Source organism: Chiloscyllium plagiosum, unplaced genomic scaffold (genome assembly GCF_037043375.1).
Source record: "Chiloscyllium plagiosum isolate Xiang-an unplaced genomic scaffold, Cpla_swu_hap1 HiC_scaffold_32, whole genome shotgun sequence".
In the NCBI taxonomy this organism is placed as follows: Eukaryota; Metazoa; Chordata; class Chondrichthyes; order Orectolobiformes; family Hemiscylliidae; genus Chiloscyllium; species Chiloscyllium plagiosum.
In genome coordinates this window covers 39045296-39063099 of record NW_028270170.1, presented here as the reverse complement: position 1 = coordinate 39063099, position 17804 = coordinate 39045296, and positions in this window count along the sequence as shown.

Here is a 17804-nt window from a genome sequence, read left to right as displayed (position 1 = left end):
TTTCGAGCTTAAGCTCTTCATCGGGAATGTGGGCGGGTGGGCAAGGGGGCCGAGAGATAAATGGGCAGGGCTGGGGCTGGGGGGAAGGTAGCTGGAAATGTGGTAGGTAGATGAAGGTGGTGGGGGTGGGTGATGATGGTGATAGGTTGGAGCAGTGGATGGAGTGGATTAGTGAGAAAGAAGATGGATAGGTAGGACAGTTAAATAGGCCAGTGCCGAGATGGAAGATTGGATCTGGAATATGGTGGGGGAACAGGACATGAGGAAACTAGTGAAATAGGCATTGATTCCATGTGTTTGAGGGCCCCAAGGCAGAATAGGAGATGTTCTTCCTCCTGTCATTGGGTGGCTAGGATTTGGTAGTGCAGGAGGTCCAGGACTTGCATATCTTTGAGGCGATCAACTCAATATGGACATCTACTTCAAACCCACCAACTCCCATAGCTACCTGGAGTACACTTCCTCCTCTCTTCCTCCTGTGAAAACTCTATCCTTTACTCCAGAACATCCCAGATGGCTTCCTACAACAAGATCACTCCAACCTAACACCATCACCACCCACCTTCATCTACCTATAGCATTCCTAGCTATCTTACCACCAGCCTCACCCACCTCCCACTTATCTTTCAGCCCCCTTGGGGGACCCCCGATGTGGCCTCCTCTATATTGGGGAGACAGGCCTACTTGCGGAACGTTTCAGAGAACACCTCTGGGACACCTGGACCAACCAACCCAACCACCCCATAGCCCAACACTTTAACTCCCGCTCCCACTCCACCAAGGACATGCAGGTCTTTGGACTCCTCCATCGCCAGACCATGGCAACACGATGGTTGGAGGAAGAGCGCCTCATCTTCTGCCTGGGAACCCTCCAACCACAAGGGATGAACTCAGATTTCTCCAGTTTCCTCATTTCCCCTCCCCCCACCTTGTCTCAGTAAAATCCCTCGAACTCAGCACCGCCTTCCTAACCTGCAATCTTCTTCCTGACCTCTCCGCCCCCACCCCACTCCGGCCTATCACCCTCACCTTGACCTCCCTCCACCTATCGCAATTCCAACGCCCCTCCCCCAAGTCCCTCCTCCCTACCTTTTATCTTAGCCTGCTGGACACACTTTCCTCATTCCTGAAGAAGGGCTTATGCCCGAAACGTCGATTCTCCTGTTCCTTGGATGCTGCCTGGCCTGCTGAGCTTTTCCAGCAACACATTTTCAGCTCAATTGTGATTTAAAGCCCTATTATATTTGTGCTTCACTTTTTGTACGTATAAATAAAAGCTTGCTAATTCATTTTTGTTTCTATTGTCTTTATCCAGTAATTACTATAATTCATTGCATTTTTTCTTTATTAATTTGGAAATCATTTGTGCTTCTGCTAATAATATTGTATTTTGGACTGCAGCACAGATTTCACCCTCTTGAAAGTTGTATCCATAACAGTCAACCCCATAAATTTAACCTTAAAAAAAGTCTAAAACGTTTGACTTTTACACCAGTATATATGGCATTTTGGCCTCAATGGAGGAACCACTAAAAATATCTTCCCTCCTTCCTACAGTAATTGATTCCACGACCTCCTCCTTTACCATACCCTCTGCATCTTAGCTAAAGATTGTATACCCCAAAATGTTGAGCAGCCAGTTTTGTTCCTCCCTCAACCATGTGTCTATAAAAGCAACAATGTCAAATTTCCATCTTTAATCAACAACCTGAATTCACCTGCCTTCCTCGCAAGACTTCATACATTAAAATAAATACCATCCAACCTTGCCAAAAGTTCACTTGTGACTATATTCGCATTGCCTTCTTCAACTGGACATCAAACATTAATTGTCTGTCTCTTCACAGCTGCTGCAAGGTCTACTGAGTTTCTCAGCATTTTTCACTTTTGTTTTAAATGGAAAGGGTTGGTGGATTTTCTGAAATCCAAACCGAAACCCTCTTTTCCTCCCTTTTGTGGTTTTCTTCTCCTCTTTTGTTTTCATGGACTCTCGGCCTCAGACACCCAGCACCGGCCTCCAAAATGGAGATGCTAGTGACCAGCGGCCTAATGCGAGGGGGTGGGGGGACAGCAGCCTGGTGTGGAGCATGGCGGTTGTGGCCTGGTGTGGGAGTGGGGACAGCGGCCCAGTGTGGAGCATTGTGACAGCCAATGATCAGACCATGTGGAAGCTCCCTGCGCTGGTCTGTGGAGAGCTCTTGGAGAGACTGTGATGTTTGTCTTTTTAAATTTGCTGCTTTTTTTCCGACCTATGGTTATACTGTGTATAGCTATAATGTATCTTTTTTCTTTATTTTTCGATTCTGCAACGAAGGATTGTACCAAGTTATTCTGTACCTAAGGTGGCGCTGTAAGTGGCAACTTATACATGTTTCACTGTACTCATTTTAAGTACTCGTGATTTGGAGATGCCGGTGTTGGACTGGGGTGTACAAAGTTAAAAATCACACAACACCAGGTTATGGTCCAACAGGTTTAATTGGAAGCACACTAGCTTTCGGAGCGACGCTCCTTCATCAGGTGATTGGAGTTTGCACATTCTCCCCGTGTCTGCGTGGGTTTCCTCCGGGTGCTCCGGTTTCCTCCCACAATCCAAAGATGTGCAGGTCAGGTGAATTGGCCATGCTAAATTGCCCGTAGTGTTAGGTAAGGGGTAAATGTAGGGGTATGGGTGGGTTACGCTTCGGCGGGTCGGTGTGGACTTGTTGGGCCGAAGGGCCTGTTTCCATACTGTAATGTAATCTAATCTAAGAAAAAAAGCAAGGTTTTGAAGCAGCATTGCCCATATGTGCTTCAGTGAACCTGCTAAGACATTTTTAAAGACTGCAGATTTGCTCCAAATAGATCCCTGCTCTTTTTTTATAAGGGAGCTCTGGATTTGCTGAGTGTCCATATAAAACGGAGACACCAGGGGTCTATATTGTCATAGAATCAGATATCACAGGAGACCATTCAGCCCATCTCTTTGAAAGGTTTTCACTGTTCTATTTTTCTAATTTCTGTTGCAGCACTGCAAACTTTCCTATCACAAATAAATCTCTTTCAAAAGCCATGAATGAATCTACTTCCAGTAAACTTTAGACAATGCATTTCATATCAGAACAACTCACTGCTCAAAAAATGTCTCCTCAACTCAATGCTGATTCTTTTGACAACCACTTGTATTCTGTGCTCTCTAGTTCCAAACTCCCTGCCAATGGAAACAATTTTTTCTAATGGACTTCCTGGTCAAATTAGAAAAAGCCTCTTAGAGTTAACCAGCTATAATGTATTGTATATTAACAACTACTTACAGGTCACATTGAAATGAAAGACATTGTTACAAACACTGAGGAGTACCAGCTGTTAGGTCTCACTTCTTTGGGTTCCTCGAGTGTTTTACCCATCAGTCCATATGACATCATCATAGTAGGTGATGCCTCAGGCACTCCTCAGTATTAACGCTTCCAAAACAACGAAAGATGGACAATAAACATGCTAGCTCAACCGGTGATACCAACATTCCATGAGTGAATATATAAAAAAACTGCTTCCCCTTAAATGTATTGATACCATTTGCTTCAACTACACCCCATGATCATTACTTTTACAATCTCTTCACTTTTAGGGTAAAGGTATTTATTTTCTGAATTCAGTTAGCTGCTGATTGGGGCAGTCAGTTAAGGTAAAAAAATGAAGGGCCTTTAGGGCAATGTCAGGACTGTTCACATTTGGGTTTATGTCAGGATGTGGCTGTCATCGTTCTTAAATTGCTTTGAATTCAATTACATTGTTTTAATTCACCCTGCTGAGAATGACCTTTGACAATCTCTTTTACAACAGATAGAAGGGCCAAACAAATGAGCATGCAACTTAAGCCATTTCCACAGGGTGGTGTGTACAGCATTGGATGTAAATATGCACATTCAATAAAGAGTGAACAAAAAAAGCACGCATTGTTTCTATCACAATATATAAAACTTCCCCACCATCCCTGTAATGATCAATGTGCATAATTATGAGGTGTGTCAGCACATTTACCTCTTGACCAAGTTCAACAAATAACAAAGGTGTAAATATGAATGAAATCAAACCAAAGTAAGGTGAACTCTTTGCAAGTGAAATGTAAATTTGAAAAAATATTCTTACTACCAAGCATTTGGCCCAGGAATTTGTTGTTGTGACGCAGTCTCCCTTTTTCCGTTGGAGATTTTTCTTAAAGTGCAGCCTTAACTGTGCATTGTCAACTGATATTAGGGAACGCTAATGAAAGTCTTCACTTGGTACTGAATCCCATGTGTTTTACATGCACTCCATTGTCATTTAAAATTTAAAATCATACTTGCATAGGAAATGGAAAAAGAGATGAAGAGTAAGTGCCACACAGTTTGGAGCTTGAGTTATGATGTTGAGAATGGTACAATGTTGATAAAAACCCAACTCAAGTGTGGTCTAACATAAGTTCAATACAAATTTCGTATAATGTCTTGATTTGTCAAATCTATCCCTCTCGAAATTAAACCTTGTACTTGTTTTCTTTCTTGACTTTGCTAACCTATAGCATAACTTTTAGAGATTAATGCACTTCCAGTCCAAGATCACCTTGTTCCTCTGCCCTCATCTAGACACACACCTCGAAAATGATATATGACTCCCATCCTCCCTTATTTAACCCACTAAAAAATACTAGAGTCATAGTCATAGAAATGTACAGCACGGAAACAGACGCTTCGTTCGAACTCTTCCATTGTCAACCAGATATCCTAAATTAATCTAGCCCCATTTGCTAGCACTTGGCCCATATCGCTGTTAACCTTTCCTATTCATATACCCATCCAGATGCCTTTTAAATGTTGTAATTGCACCAGCCCCCGTCACTGCCTCTGGCACCTCATTACATACACGCATCACCTTTTACATGAAAAAGAGGCCCCTTTTAAAGCTTGCCCCCTCATACCCTAAACCTATGCCCTCTAGGTCTGGACTCCAGGGAGAAGACCTTGTTTATTTACCCTACCCATGCACCTCATGATTTTATAAACCTCTTTAAGATTACCCCTCAGCCTCCAATGCTTCAGGGAAAACAGCCCCAGCCTATTCAGCCTCTTCCTAGAGCTCAAATCCTCCAACCCTAGCTCACAATTATCCCTGTTAAATTTTATTTACTAATTATTTGCCCACCCTGCAAGATTTATTATTATTCATTCAGGGGATGTGAGCTATGCTGCTGAGCCAGCATTTATTGCCCATCCCTCAGAATATTCATGCTCCTGTAATTTGTTGCTGTCCTCCTCAGTGTTGACTATTCCCTTTAATGTGCTGTAATCTAAAAACTTAGAAATTTTATTTTTGATTCAATCCAAAGCATTAAAGAAAATTGTGAGCAACAGGTGTTTTTATGGAATTCCCCTTCTGAGCTTTGCCATTCTGAATAACTATCTTTTATTTAAATTGTCTGTTTTGTCTTAAAGCCAGGAAGCAACCCATTCTCCAATTGTCTTTGACACCATATTCTTTGACCTTACTCATTTGTCTATAATGACGCACATAAATGAAAGCCTTGTGAATATCCAATTAAATCACATTCAGTGCATTATCATCATCTCTATGCTACATCCTTAAAACATCAAGAGGTTTAATCCAAGCTAACTACTTGTTAACATGTTTCTCATTTTTTAAACGTTCTTCCATTTTTCCAAAACTTCTTAATAACCTAAATAATTGGATGCTATAGCCATGGGAATAAATGATGCTTTTATTTCAGGAAAAAGGTTTTTTTTATTGATATCCTTTCAGACATCTGCTATTTTAACTTTAATCATCAAGTGGGAAACCCACAGAATCAAGTAGGTTATATGCCCCATTCAATGATACAATCATAGTTTATCTCATTAACCAGAGACCTGACAAGATTAGAAGCAATGTTCATTTTACATTCCTCCCAAATTTACTGTTTATTTAAGTCAGTGTGTGTAACATTGGGAGAATATGACATTAGCACCATCTGATTGTGTGGGCTGCCCAATGGGTGAGCACTGGGGAGACATTGGGCTTTCTTTAATCACTGGGGTATTAATTCAGGTAGGAGAAAGTGAAGACTGCAGATGCTGAAGATCAGAGTCGAAGAGTGTGGTCTTGAAAAGGCATGGCTGGTCAGGCAGCATCTGAAGAGCAGGAGAATCAACATTTTGGGCATAAGCCTTTCATTAATTTAGATACCCAAGTAATGCTCTGGGGACATGGGTTTGACTGCCACACTGACAGATGCAAAGTTTGAATTCAACTTTAAAAAAAAATAAGAATTTGGAGCTAATAGTCTAATGATGACCATGAAACCATTGTCAACTGTTGGAAAAACCCATCTTGCTCACTATTGCCCTATAGGGAAGGAAACTGCCATTCTCACTTGGTCTGGCCTACAAGTGACTCTCGATCCTCAGCAATGTGGTTACCTCTTAATTGCCCTCTGGGCAATTAGGGATGGGCAATAAATGGTCTATCCAGTGTTACGCACATCCTGTGAATGAATGAAAAAATGTTAGGTTAAACTGCCACTTCTCTTTCTCAAGTGCTCTGGACTCTGACATGGATAATACAACCCCTGATCATTATGGAGTCATTTTAATAACTCTCACATGTCATTCTGATCCACCTGGTACCTTGCTGCCAAATCAGTCCCTTTTTTCTTTGAATAATACAAGAACATGTCACAATGTAGTAGTAGATAAGCAGCTCTCCTGTTACTCCTCTGGGTCACTGGGTAGATGATTCAGTCTCATATATCAGCAAATATAAAAGCTGAAGGGACGATTAGGGCAGCTGGACATGCTAACAATGGAGAAGGAACATGACCTCAGTGTAAAGGTTAAGTGTTGAGGTGCAATATAAATGCAAATTTCTTTCTTTCAGACATTATAGAATGTCATTCCATTCTCAAAGCTGAAAAGAGCTTGGTTGCTTTGTCGCATCTCATTAATAAATAAACCTCTTAATCTCAGTTTCATGGTATTTGCACGTCACAATTGTACAATGCACTACAAGCTGTTAAATAATAGAACTGCATTTAAAATAGTCACCTCATTACTTGCAGTACACCAGTAGCATTAAACCTCTAGTTTGTTACAAGAAGCATTGACTTTACAATTGTTCTAAATCAGAAAATATAGGGGTATAATTCAATTAGCAAAAACAATTACAGCTTCAAGCATATTACTTTGTACAAGATTTATTTACTTAGTTATTTGGTTCCTCTATTCAGTCTTCTGTACGAATTAAACAATAGTTGCCAAGTCATTTTATGGGTAAATTAGGTCACTATTCAAAACGGATTATCTAATTTATATTTAAGTAACAAACTGACAAATTTTAAACATCAACTGAGTGTTCGTTTCAAACATTTATCCAGCAGTCTTCCCAGGTAGAACATTGACACAGCAACCCAACTGATCAAAACATGAGCATGAAAATTACTGTAAAATGATGAAAAACGCTTGAACTTACACTAACTTCCACAATGACCAGATATCTTTTTTGAAGTGTTGTCACTGTTGTAATGTAGTAAAAGCAATAATCAATGCCTGCATTGTAAGCTCCCATGAATAGCAATGTGATCATAACCAAGTCATCTACTTTTGTAATATTAATTGATATTGATTAATAATAGAAAGGACATTTGGAATAATACTTTCAGAACTGTTACATTCACCTGTGAAGGTAGATAGGCCTTCAATTTAAATTATGTTTTTTTAAATTTCACATATTTACTTTATTCATACAAATCTTGACATACATACATATATACACCATCACTTGAGCAGTTCAATTCTTTATAGTCTTTACTTATGCAGAGGAAACAAAAGCCAAGGCATATCTTACTTATACACGACTATATTTACTTACAAGGTCTGATAACCTAATTTACCTTCAGCAGAAAGATCTCAGACAGTTCTCTTTCCCCATTGCGCCTTGGTGGCAGCTGCCCTACACTTCGTGTGTCCCTTAGAACATAGTCCTGGACATCGAACGTGCCAGTCTGCAACACTCGATCAAAGTCAGCTCTGGACGATCAATAAGTTTCGGATATACCAAAGAGTGGCTTTCACCAAGTTGATGGTCCTCCAGGCTCAGTGTGCGTCTCAGGGAACAGACCATAGAGCACAGAGTCCTGCGTCACAGGGCTCGTCGGGATGAACCTTAACAAAAACCACTGCATCTTGCTCCAGGCTTCCTTTGCAAAGGCACATTTAAATTATGATGCACCTTTTCAACTGTAATTCATTTTCACCCAAAAGGTATCACCTCCAGCAGCATAGCTCTCCCTCATTGTTGCACTGAATTGTATTAGCTTTATTTTGTCATATGTACTCACGTGAGTACAGTGGAAAGTTTACAAGGTGTTACTCACCACGCCATCTTATATACAAAGGTACCAGGCAAAGATTCTTCAGTCCAAATTCTCAAGGAAAAAAAATTAGAAAATTAGGAAGGTAGATGATCAGACTAGTTCTGATGTATAGGTCATAGGATGGGCATGAACTTGCAATCTTTTGACAGTTTTGACAGTTACAGAAGATATACATATGTCAACATTATATTAAAACAAAGCAAAAAAGGCTTTTTTCTGAATACTCTGGAGGTTCAAACAATGGCATATTTTTCTGTCAGGCCATTGCAATTTTGTTTTCCTCTAATTTCCCTTTTTGTTTGGCTTACTACTGATTATTTTAGTATCTAATCTCATTTTTTATCTCCCACTTTCTCTGTTCCTCTTCTTGAAGTGTTGTATTTGACGGGCTTTACGCACCAGTAAGTTACCTGGGAAATGATATAACTAGAGTCAGTGTTTATACCATTTCTTAAATATTTATTTAGGTTTTCAGATTATAAAAAAAAGTACCTCCTTCTCCAACAAGCGCAGTAGAAGTCAGAGTTTCTTTATAATCACACAAGTGAATCATGAGTGGATGTCCACTACCTACCTATGATTAAACACAATTAATTTATAAACAACAAATTACATTCAAATCTTACCTAAATACCCATTTGTTCATGAATGAACTGAGAAAATGATTTGCAGTTGAAAAGGGGGCATCACAACTATGTCTAATTATGTTTGCTCATTCATGAATATAGGCATCAATAACAAAGCCAAACTTTATTGTCCATCCTTAATTGAAAAGTCATGAAAGTACAGAAGTAGTCAAGGACCTATGTATTGCATTGATACTCCAATACCTTCCTATCAGTCCAGTATTGCACTGGAGTTAAACTTGCCTTTGAATCCCAATTTACCTTTTAGATTATTCAGGAATTATCATTTCTGAATTTTCTTTTCTCTGAGATACATTTTAAATTAATTTTTCTGTAATTTAAAATTATGTCTTGTAGTCCTACTTATTTGACTTAATAACAATACCCTGTGTTCCCTTGATTTATTTTATTTACATGGTTATTTCTCATCTGCATGTGGTTCATTGGCAAAGGAAACCAAAAACATAACAGGAGGTACCAGGTGTGCTGGTGATGCCCACCTCAACTCATCACCACTTCTGTTGAATCCTCCACTGTATCTGTGTTGTCAGACTATATGTCCAACATCAAATCCTGGATGAGCCTTTTTTTCTCAATTAAATGCTGGGAGGATCAAAGCAACCATCTTTAACCTATCCCATTAACTGCATGATAACTGATTCCTCTTCTGCTCTGTCACAGATTGTTCGTAACTTCAATATCGCTGAATTGAACTTCTGATCTCATAGTCTGACTCTCACAATGGTTGCCTTCTTCAACCTCCATAACATTTTTTTCATATTTACTCATAGGATGTGGGTGTCATTGGCTGGACCAACATTTATTGCTTCACTCAAGTTGCCCTTGACAAAGTGGTGGCGATCCTTGGACAACGGTTTTCACATTCTCCCTGTGTTTGCATGGGTTTCCTCCAGGCACTCTGTTTTCCTCCCACAGTCCAAAGATATGCCGGTTAGGTGGATTAGCCATGCTTAAAATTGCCCTGCAGTATCCAAGGATGTGTAGGTGCAGAGTCTGATAACCTAATTTACCTTCAGTCGGAAGATCTCAGACAGTTTTCTTTCCCCATTGAACCTTGGTGGCAGTTGCCCTATACTTTGTGTGTCCCTTAGCACATAGTCCTGGACTTTGAACGTGCCAGTCTGCAACACTCAATCAAGGTCAATGGTTTGCTCTGGAAGATCAATAAGTTTCGGACATACCAAAGAGAATCTTTCACCATACGGGATTATGAGGAGTGGGTGAAGAGGTAGGTCTGGATAGATTGCTCTTTGGAATGTCAGTGCAGACTCAATGTGCCAAAAGGCCTCTTTCTTCATTGTAGGGATTCTATGATTCTGTGCGAGGACATACAGCCATCCTTTTCTCAAAATATCTGGCTGGTGTTATGCTCTAAAACACTAGATGGTAAATGTTTGTACAATTTCTTTAGTATTTATTTAGAATTATAGATGATAATGTCATCCATCTCTACCCCGACTTTAACCCAATTGCAACTAACAATCCTTGTCTATAGTTTTGTTAGCTCCCGGGTCGATTATTTCAATGGAATTCCCTACAAACCACTGCTGCCTGTGCCTTTACTCAGACCACGTCTTTTTCACTCATCATCCTGTTTCCCAACCCTAAAAGGCTGAATTTTATAATGCTCACCCTAATTTACTAAATTCCATCACAGTATCATCCCGCACTGCACATGGCTTTCCAACAGGTGCCTCTAGATGTGCTAGGGCAGAGAACTCTTCCACTGCTATCCTCTGTAAAAAAACGCTCAGTTGTCAAAGACCTAATGAAGAATATATCTTGTCCAAATGGCATATTGTTCCAAAACTGGGAGAGCTGTCTCACAGACTAGGCATGTCACAGGTTGCTGACAATGCTCTTTATCTGTAAACTATTAAATATTAAAGAGTCAAGCTTGCTGCATTAGGTTGTTTTTCAGCAGGATAAGCTTTCAGAAAATGTGCCAACAGTTCAATGAAATAGAGTCACACTGACCTCTAATACTGATCAATTGTTATGTTTGTACCAATTAAGCTCAGCAAATGTTCAATGTTCTGAAAGCAGAACAATATATTCCCTTCATAGGGAGTATCACTTCAGGATGTGTTTAGGTATATCTGCCTAATTAACTGCAGTGTTAAAATTACCTCATCTGTAAGTATGTTTTAGGGAGAGGTGATGGTGTCTTGGTATTATTCCTGGAGCACTAATCTAGAGTTTGGGTTTGACTTTGAATCCATTAAAATCTGGAATTAAAATATCTCATGGTAACCATAAAACCATTGTTATACAACCCCATCTGGTTCACCAATTTACTTTGGGATAGGAAAATTGTCATTGCCTGGTCGACATGTGACATCAGATCCACAGCACTGTGGTTGACTCTTAACTGTCTGATGAATTCGACTAGCAAGTCATTCAGTTGTATCAAAGAGCTCAAAAATCTCAAAAAGAGAATGAAACTGGACGGAACATGTGGCATTGACTTAGCCAATAGAAATGAAGACAGAAAACTCAGCTCTGTTGTCCCTGCAAAGTTTTCCTTACCAACATCTGGGGACAAGTACCAAAATTGGGAGCCAGGATGTGGAGGAGCTGGTGTGTAGTGGGGTGGACAAAGTTAAAAATCACACGACACCAGTTTATAGTCCAGCAGGTTTATTTGGAAGAACTAGATTTTGGAGCGCTGCTCTTTCATGAGCTGGTTGAAAAGCAGGACCATAAGACACAGAATTTATAGCAGAAGATTACAGTGTCATGCAGCTGAAATGATATATTGAATAAACATAGATTAACTCTAGGTTTGATCAATGTATAATTTCACCTGCATGACACTGTAATCTTTTGCTATAAATTCTGTGTCTTATGGTCCTGCTTTACAACCACCTCATGAAGGAGCAGCGCTGTGAAAGCTAGTGCTTCGAAATAAACTTGTTGGACTATAACCTGATGTTGTGTGATTTTCAAAATTGAGAGCGCAGTCTCACAGATCAGATAAGCAAAGGCCAGATATAATCATACACTCAGATAAATGCTTTAGGCACAGTGTCCCAGATACCACCAGCACCATTCAACATGTACGCTATCCCATTGCATAATGTCTCGTGGTGTCAGGAGATGGGCAAGTAAAGCACCTGCTAATTACCACACTAACTACCACACCTGCACCACCCTCCAGGTGATGACTGTACTCCTCCACATTTAACAAGATTTGAAGGAAATATTGAGGGTGGCAAGTGCACACAATTGGGTGGGTGACTTCAATGTTCACCATCAAGGCTGGCTCAGCAACACATCATAATAAAGCTGATCGGATCCTGAAGGACAAAGCTGTTAGATTGGGTTTGTGGCAGGTTGTGAGGGAACTATTAAGGAGGAAAAACATATTTGACCACAACTTCAAAAATCTGTCTGCTGCAGAAGTATCTGCCCTTGATAGTGTCAGTTGGAGTGCCAACTGTACTGAACATGTGGAGATAAAGTCCCTTCTTCCCAGTGAGGGTACCCACATTGTGATGACATTAATACTGTATGAAATCGGATAGACTTTAAACAGGAGAAAGTGAGGTTTGCAGATGCTAGGGAGTCAGAGTTGAAAAGTGTGGAGTTGCAAATATTTATATCATTAATAGTCAAAGGTGAGGTGCCGGAAGACTGGAGGTTGGCTAACGTGGTGCCACTGTTTAAGAAGATTGGAAAGGACAAGCCAGGGAACTATAGACCAGTGAGCCTGACCTCAGTGGTGGGCAAGTTGTTGAGGGAATCCTGAGGGACAGGGTGTACATGTATTTGGAAAGGCAACGACCGATTAGGGATAGTCAACATGGCTTTGTGCGTGGGAAATCATGTCTCACAAACTTGGTTGAGTTTTTTGAGGAAGTAACAAAGAGGATTGATGAGAGCAGAGCAGTAGATGTGATCTATATGGACTTCAGTAAGGCATTCGACAAGGTTCCCCATAGGACACTGATTAGCAACGTTAGATCTCATGGAGTACAGGGAGAACTAGCCATTTGGATACAGAATTGTCTCAAAGGTAGAATACAGAGGGTGGTGGTGGAGGGTTGTTTTTCAGACTGGAGGCCTGTGACCAGTGGAGTGCCACAAGGATCAGTGCTAGGTCCCTACTTTTTGTCATTTATATAAATGATTTGGATGTGAGCATAAGAGGTACAGTTAGTAAGTTTGCAGATGACACCAAAATTGGAGGTGTGGTGGACAGCGAAGAGGGTTACCTCAGATTATAACAGGATCTGAACCAGATGGGCCAATGGGCTGAGAAGTGGCAGATGGAGTTTAATTCAGATAAATGTGAGGTGCTGCATTTTGGGAAAGCAAATCCTAATGGTAAGGTCCTAAGGAGTGTTGCTGAACAAAGAGACCTTGGAGTGCAGGTTCATAGCTCCTTGAAAGTGGAGTCGCAGGTAAATAGGATAGTGAAGAAAGCATTTGGTATGCTTTTCTTTATTGGTCAGAGTATTGAATACAAGAGTTGGGAGGTCATGTTGCGGCTGTACAGGACATTGGTTAGGCCACTGTTGGAACATTGCATGCAGTTCTGGTTTCCTTCCTATCGAAAAGATGTTGTGAAACTTGAAAAGGTTCAGAAAAGATTTACAAGGACGTTGCCAGGGTTGGAGGATCTGAGCTATAGGGAGAGCCTGAACAGGCTGGGGCTGTTTTCCCTGGAGTGTCGGAGGCTGAGGGGTGACCTTACAGAGGTTTACAAAATTATGAGGGACATGGATAGGATAAATAGACAAAGTCTTTTCCCTGAGGTCAGGGAGTCCAGAACTAGAAGGCATAGGTTTAGGGTGAGAGGGGAAAGATATAAAAGAGACCTACGGGGCAACTTTTTCACACAGAGGGTGGTACGTGAATGGAATGAGCTGCCAGGGGAAGTGGTGGAGGCCGGTACAATTGCAGCATTTAAGAGGCATTTGGATGGGTATATGAATAGGAAGGGTTTGGAGAGATATGGGCTGGGTGCTGGCTCGATCTATACCTGACGTATGTTTCCTTCTTTTTCTTAACCAGACCCTCAATTTCTTTAGTGATCCAGCATTCCCTATACCTACCAGCCTTCCCTTTCACCCTGACAGGAATATACTTTCTCTGGAATCTGGTTATCCCATTTCTGAAGGCTTCCCATTTTCCAGCTGTCCCTTTACTTGCGAACATCTGCCTCCAATCAGGGTTTGAAAGTTCTTGCCTATTACTGTCAAAGTTGGTCTCTCTCCAATTTAGAACTTCAACTTTTAGATCTGGTCTATCCTTTTCCATCACTATTTTAAAATGAATAGAATTATGGTCGCTGGCCCCAAAGTGTTCCCCCACTGACACCTCGAGGTCAGGGTGGACGGTGTTGGTGAAGTTGATGAACTGCTCAACTTTCTTGCGGGAGCATGAGGTGGTGCCGATATTGTCATCAATGTAGCAGAGGACAAAGTGGGGATGGTGCCAGTATAGCGACAGAAGAGAGATTTTTCCAGTATCCCATGAAGAGGCAGACATATCTGGGGCCCATACAGGTGTCCATGGCTATCTCTGTAGTCTGTAGGAAGTGGGAGGATTTGAAGGAGAAGTTGTTGAGGGTGAAGACTAGTTCCTCCACTGTTGGTGGAGGGAGACAGGTTGGGTCGGTGGGAGAGAAAGAAACGGAGGGCTATTAGACCTTCATTATTAAGGGTGGAGGAGTATAGGGAGTGGATGTCTATGGTGAAGGTGAGGTGTTGAGGGCCGGGGAGTCAGAAGTCATGGAGGATGTGGAGGGCCTGGGTATTGTGCCGGATGTATGTGGGGAGCTCATGGACCAAGGGGAAAAGGACGGTGTCAAGATATGAGTTCGGTGGGGCAGGGGCAGGTGGAGACAATTGGCTGACAGGGACGGTTTGTGAATTTTGCGTAAGAGGTAAAGCGTTGCAGTGAAAGGTTGGGGAGCTATAAGGTTGGAGGCTGTAGATGGGAGATCCCATGAGGTGATGATTTGAGAGATATTGGCTTGCTGATGAGAGGTGGGGTCATGGTCGAGGGGACGGTAGAAGAAGGTGGCAGCAAGTTGGTGTCTGGCTTCGGCGAGGTAGAGATTGGTCTACCATACTACCACTGTGCCTTCTCCTTGGCAGCTGGTTTGATGGTAAGGTTGGAATTGGAAGAAAGCTCAAAGTTGGAAAGAAGATGGATAGATGCTGAAGTTCTGTAAATGAGTGCAAATATCTCTAATCTCTCAGCCACCTCACCACTCTTATCCAATGACTTTCCATTGCCCCTATGCCTTTCATAACTTCCACAAACACCTTTAACTCCTCAAGCCCACGGAATCCATAGCATCACATCCCAAGCACCAGCTCAGTTTCTCCAACCACCCAAATCCCCTCATGCCCCATTTAAGCTTACTTAGAATCCACTATGTACAGAACATTTGGAAGTATTTGGGATTCTGCTGTTATGCTATTAACCATTATGCTATTAAAAGATCGTAAAACTGGCAAAATAACAAACACACATTTCCCTTGACAGCTGTGTCATCAACACCTACAAAGTTGCTTCCATTAATGGATTTGAAAGCCATCCATGCACATACAATGATGTTCCACAAAATAAGTCATTCAAAGAGTTTAGTCATCTCTCCAAGCTTTGTAACAGCGAAGCAGATGTTTAAGCTGAAATTCAATGGAAACTTTGAAGCAAATAGGACAATTGAAATAATAAAACTTGCATTTTCATATTATGCAATTCAGAAGAGCACTAATGTATTCAAATACATCTGGAGGTTTTTAAACTTTCACAATGCATGTCAATTTAATGGTTGCTTACTGTTTCAGGACAGGTCTTCAGTCACTGAGGAGTGAGCATGAAGTTGGAGTCATCAGGTTACTGTTCTGATTTTCATATTAGGAAATGTTGCCATCCAGTTAATAAGCAGCAGGTGGAAAAAAGGGAAAATGTATATCAGTGAGATGGGATAATGTAATAATACGGATGTCAATGCATGCATGCAATTCTCTTGTCACTCACTAGCGAGAACCAACACTTGGTTGGAAAATGGGAATTTTTCTCGCAACATCAAACTAACTTTCTCACCAATGCCCAGGTTGTTCAGTAAGAAGGTTCCATCCTCTGATTTATGAATATATGCTTGCTGGATCAGACACAGAAGAGTGCCAAAAAAACCAATGAAATAGCCTGACTCATCTGATGAGTCACACAATGAATTCCATGACTTTGTTGCCAGATATTTTTTCCAATGTGTGTCTCATATCACATCATTCCCCTTGAAGAAGAAAGGAATATGCTATTTCAGAGTTCAGTAAAAGAAAACACACAAAAGGATCTCCGAAGTTAAAAATCATCAACAAAGTATGGCCAGGACATAATGCTTGAAGTGGTCTTTCATTCGTCCCATAATAAAACTGATGATAATGTTTCAAGCTGACAAGCCCACAACGTCATCTTCTGTTGAACATCTGGCCTATTGGAATTTTCTGTTCCTGTCTTGAGCTTTTAGAACAGCAGGCTGGGGATCTTATTTGTGTGGGAGACAAAAGTTCAGTTTACTGAGATTGAGTTGAAGTTTTGTTATTAAGTTCATGGAATCTTACAGGCAGACTGGCTTTCTCAAGCTCAGAAAGCTCTTTTACAATCTTTAGTATGTTGTAAATACTCATTAACCTGGAATTAGGCTCACAAGTGCAATCTTGTTAGCCAAAATTGGGAAGCGCCTATATCCACAAACCTGGCCACATTTATGAGGTGTGTACATTGTTGAGGCAGACCTCTTTTTCCAAACGCACAGCAGGTCAGGCAGCATCCAAGGAGCAGGAGAATCGACGTTTCGGGCGTGAGCCCTTCTTCAGGAATGAGGAAAGTGTGCCAAGCAGGCTAAGATAAAAGGTAGGTAGGAGGGACTTGGGGGAGGGGGGTTGGAAATACGATAGGTGGAAGGAGGTTAAAGTGAGGGTGTTAAGGTGAGGGTGATAGGCCGGAGTGGGGTGGGGGCGGAGAGGTCAGGATGAAGATTGCAGGTTAGGAAGGTGGTGCTGATTTTGAGGGTTGGGACTGAGACAAGGTGGGGGGAGGGGAAATGAGGAAACTGGAGAAATCTGAGTTCATCCCTTGTGGTTGGAGGGTTCCTAGGCGGAAGATGAGGCGCTCTTCCTCCAGCCGTCGTGTTGCTATGGTCTGGCGATGGAGGAGTCCAAGGACCTGCATGTCCTTGGTGGAGTGGGAGGGGGAGTTGAAGTGTTGAGCCACGGGGTGGTTGGGTTGGTTGGTCCGGGTATCTCAGAGGTGTTCTCTGAAACGTTCCGCAAATAGGCGGCTTGTCTCCCCAATTTAGAGGAGGTCACATCGGGTGCAGTGGATGCCCGTGGCTCAACACTTCAACTCCCCCTCCCCTCCCCCTCCCCCAAGTCCCTCCTCCCTACCTTTTATCTTAGCCTGCTTGGCACACTTTCCTCATTCCTGAAGAAGGGCTCATGCCCGAAATGTCGATTCTCCTGCTCCTTGGATGATGCCTGACCTGCTGCGCTTTTCCAGCAACACATTTTCAGCTCTGATCTCCAGCATCTGCAGTCCTCACTTTCTCTTTTTCCAAACTCCAGTAAGTATGAACTTCTTCTACTCTTTGTCTCCTTCATAGCCAAAGTGTTTCTTCACATAAAGACTTAGTATTAGGAATGACACCTCTCAATGTTGATCAGCTCACTTAAATTCTTTGTCATATGCAATCTGGCTTGTTATTATAAACTACTCAGGGATGAAATCTGACTGGGCCAACAAGTCTGGCCAAG